We start from the raw sequence: 4,017 nt of genomic DNA on the forward strand, positions 1-4,017 counted from the left end.
TGTGTTGTTTTATTTAATAGAACCTAAGTGCCTAAAGAAATACTTTTAGCTATGAAATTTGCTCTGGCCAACTTTGTTTTGTCTGACCTACAGAAGTTAAAAATAAATCTCTTACTAGCATGAAAGAATGTGGGTTCGAATCCCTCCTCGTGATCAAATTTTTTCTATTCCTTATAAATTTATATCTATATCAGTATTTCAATGCCATAAAACCAAAAAATATTAAATTCAACATTTCTCTCATTTCATCTCATTTCTCAGACCTATTTTCGCAACGTATTCTAATTTCATTAAAACACTACATAACTTACACTGGTAGGCTGGGTTGGACCATGTTACTTTAGCATTTTAATAACAGACACATTAAAGTTACGGTTTTCCACAATATGAGGTGTGCCATATGACAATTTTATAGATTTCATAATTTAAACACTATAACCGTCGTGTATCTCCGGTTAAAGCTATTGTTAATGTTAAATTACTGTCGGAAGCATCAAATATAAAATGAGATGGGACTTTGATAACTTTGCTAAAAATACGATGGTGCAACCCATTTCGCTGTCACTTTAAAGTCACAGTTACTGTTATTATAGTAGAGCCAATATAATAGGCAACATTTGACGTCTATCAATTTTATCTTCATAGGGTGGTAACCTGCTTAAAAACATCGATTAAAGTGAATTAATCGATACGGACTTGAAACATTTGTCAATCGAACTTGAAACACATGTCAATAATTTATGATAATTTTTATTCCCAAGTAATCAATGCATTCGATTCTAGATGTCAGATTTCGATTTTTAGAGTAACGTCTCTGGTATTTAAAAAGAAAAAAGGTTTATTGACACAAAATTGTAGCGACGTCAGTTCTTTAAATCAGAAATTGTTCATTATGTTTAGAATGGTTTATCAGTAAAATCAAGTCCTAAAATTACTTCTATCGGTCATTATTATTATAAATATGTAATCGTAATTGAAAAAAGTTAAACAAATGTGCAGTTCTAACAAAACGAAATATCATGTTATTCTATGTCGTGGTTACTAGGTTACGTTGTTGAATTTTGTTGAACTGTCAAATGTTGCCTATTAAAATGGCTCTACAATACAAATAAACAAGTTGAAAAAAACTTTACCATAGTAAATGTTCTCAGGAAACGCATACAAACAGTGTGATAATGAGCTTTTACTAAATCAGGCACACTTCTCGAACTCTATATTTTCTCTTGTATCGGCTTTTCGGTAATATTTCAAAAGAAAAAAAATCATCTGTTGTAAGTTACGATACAACTAATATTTTACAGCATATTCAAAAGCAAAATGATGTCGATTAAAACATCTCACACTGTAAAAGTCAACGTTACTGTTAAATATTATAATAGCTAGCTTAGTAGCTTATGGTCATGGATTTATTTGAACTACAATTTCATTTTTTCTCAAATTCAGATAGTGTATAATTTTAAACAACACTCGAAGTTAGTGGCTGTTACCTTACTGGTAGTAATAAAGTCATCTTTATGTGTTTTGTTTTTGAGATAAAACTTAGTTTTTAAATTAAAGTTTTATTTGTCAGTCTTTCTCTGAATATTCATTCCAAATTTTACTGACCGAATTTCGTAGCTTTTGTAATCGATTCAATTTATAATTAGAAAAATTATATGAAGACGTTTACAGACACAACTTTAATTCTATGTTAATGTTCTTTTTGTTACTATGTACCCAAAATAATAATATATGGGTCATTATACAAAAATGGGGTAACTTTTGAGGATATTTTGTTTACTATATTTTTTATATCAGATTGTTACAAATTAGGGTGTATATGATAGCTAATCTAATGAATATATTGTTCCAAATCGGGCCAGCCACTTTTTTAAATAGATTGTGAGATATTTTAAATTTTCTGGATTTGGCCTCCAGGGGACTGACGAGGCTAACATGGTACTGATAAAAAACAATAACTTGTAATATTCTTAAAGAAATTCAATGAAAATTACTACAAATCTCTCAGTTTTAATAATGGCACATGTCTTTTACGTACTTAACATGTTTAAAAATGATAATTAATAATATGTGGTACTGGGAAAAACAATGTCTCAATTTTTAAAACAGCCTTCTGACATTTAACGCAACGTGAATATTCTTACTCTCTCACTTAACTTTTACTACTATGAATTAGTTTTACTTGATATTTTAAGTAATTCACAAACAATAGAAACAAAAAAACGGCCAAGTGCGAGTTGGACTCCTAACAAACCTATTGTTTATTATGTTTGTAACTTAAAATTTACACTTTTAGCAATTTTTCCTTTATCTGTGTTATAAGACGTTGCTATTTACCGAGTAGAAGTAAACTATAGTAGACTGTATACACGGCAAGCATCCTGTGTGTTTTTTTATTCCCTTGCGAATATTGAATTTTGTGGAAATTTGCAGTATTAACGGATGTAGGTATCTTTTGATTGCGTTGCGTTATAAGTTTGATTTTTTTACAGCCCCAAGGGTTCTTAATCTTGAGTATCCAATATAAATTTCAGATTGATACCTCCACGCGTTCCAAAAAAACGTCTTAACAGACAAACGGACAACAAAGTGATCCTATAAGGGTTCTGTTTTTTCCTTTTGAGGTTCGGAGCCCTAAAAATCTACCAATATTTATGTTAAAAGTACTAATTATTATAAAATTAAAAACCAAAGGCTCGAATGAAAGTCTCATCTGAGTTTTCATAAGAGCCCCTTGACATTTTTATAATGTTATTAAGTATATTAATTAACTTTTATGTTATTTTGAGGTAATTTTACTTCACAGTATTATACGTATACGTATTTATCTGATAAATATAAAAAGCTATGCCCTGAAAGCATCAAAATCAATAATTAAAAGAAAATAAGATCTTTTTAATAAAATTATTAGTAGTTTGTTTCAATAGCTCTTTTCTTTGCTACTCTTTTTTAAATGTTTCTTCCCTAGTCAAATTCAGTTTCTTTTAGCGTGGCGCATGATGTTTTTAACTGAAATATAATATAGAAATGCTTATACCAATAGCAATCAAGATAAAAGTTCTCAAAAATGATAGAGTCATCAGTACTATGGGGCCCCGTCAGTCCTCTGGCGCGATATCTGACAAAGGACTGATGCCAGCGGATTGATGAAAAGGGACTTAATATGAGGTTATAATCACAAATTAGGTTTTTTTGCCTAATTTCTAATATCAACAAACTATATTTTTACAAATCATAGTTAACCATTTATAAATGAAAATAAAAATCGGATTAACAATAAAATAACGACTCACCATAGGACTGAAATGTTGACTGGCGCAGCAAGATTTTAGAGGACAAACACAACCCTAGCGCTGGTACAGTTATGACGGCCGTCAAAATATGCGGTGCACAAGTAACTTCATTACCAACATTAATACTTAGACAGGGATTTGACCTCGACTTGGTGATATTTAGCGAGAATTTTGAATTTAAAAAACACACAACGGACTGACTAGTGAAAACGATGACAAAGTTTAATTTTATTTTTTAAATAAAATGGAAAACATTGCGTTATGAAAGTTGTAGTATATAATACTATGTACATCAAAGATTGTAGTGAATTAGTAAGTTTTCTTAAATCGATGATAATGTTTAAACGATAGTCACTTGATTGTCGGTTTTCGGAGTTGTGACATGCCAAAGTACTGACGTTTGAGGTATTAATTTATTTTTTTTATTCATTTGTATTTTAAATAAGGAAGTGAAATTGAGTGACCAAATAAAGGACGCTTCATTGTTTTAAAATAGATTGTTATTTGAATAAAATATAATAAGACTTTGTTTAAATTGGCTGATGACATCGAGTTACCCCATTTTTGTATAATCACCCATATATAATAATTTTTACGTCTGAGTTTAACGTGGTACTATTTATTATATTACTTGTGGTATAGGTACCTATTTCTTGAGTTGAGATAGAAGTCGGTCTTTAAGATCGATCGGGTCTGCATATCAAAATAGAAATAAAACAAAAAC

The sequence above is a fragment of the Colias philodice genome, chromosome 28, assembly GCF_061535455.1.
Source record: "Colias philodice isolate Cphi_HAF_F1 chromosome 28, ilColPhil1 Martin Lab GWU primary, whole genome shotgun sequence".
Classification (NCBI taxonomy): Eukaryota; Metazoa; Arthropoda; class Insecta; order Lepidoptera; family Pieridae; genus Colias; species Colias philodice.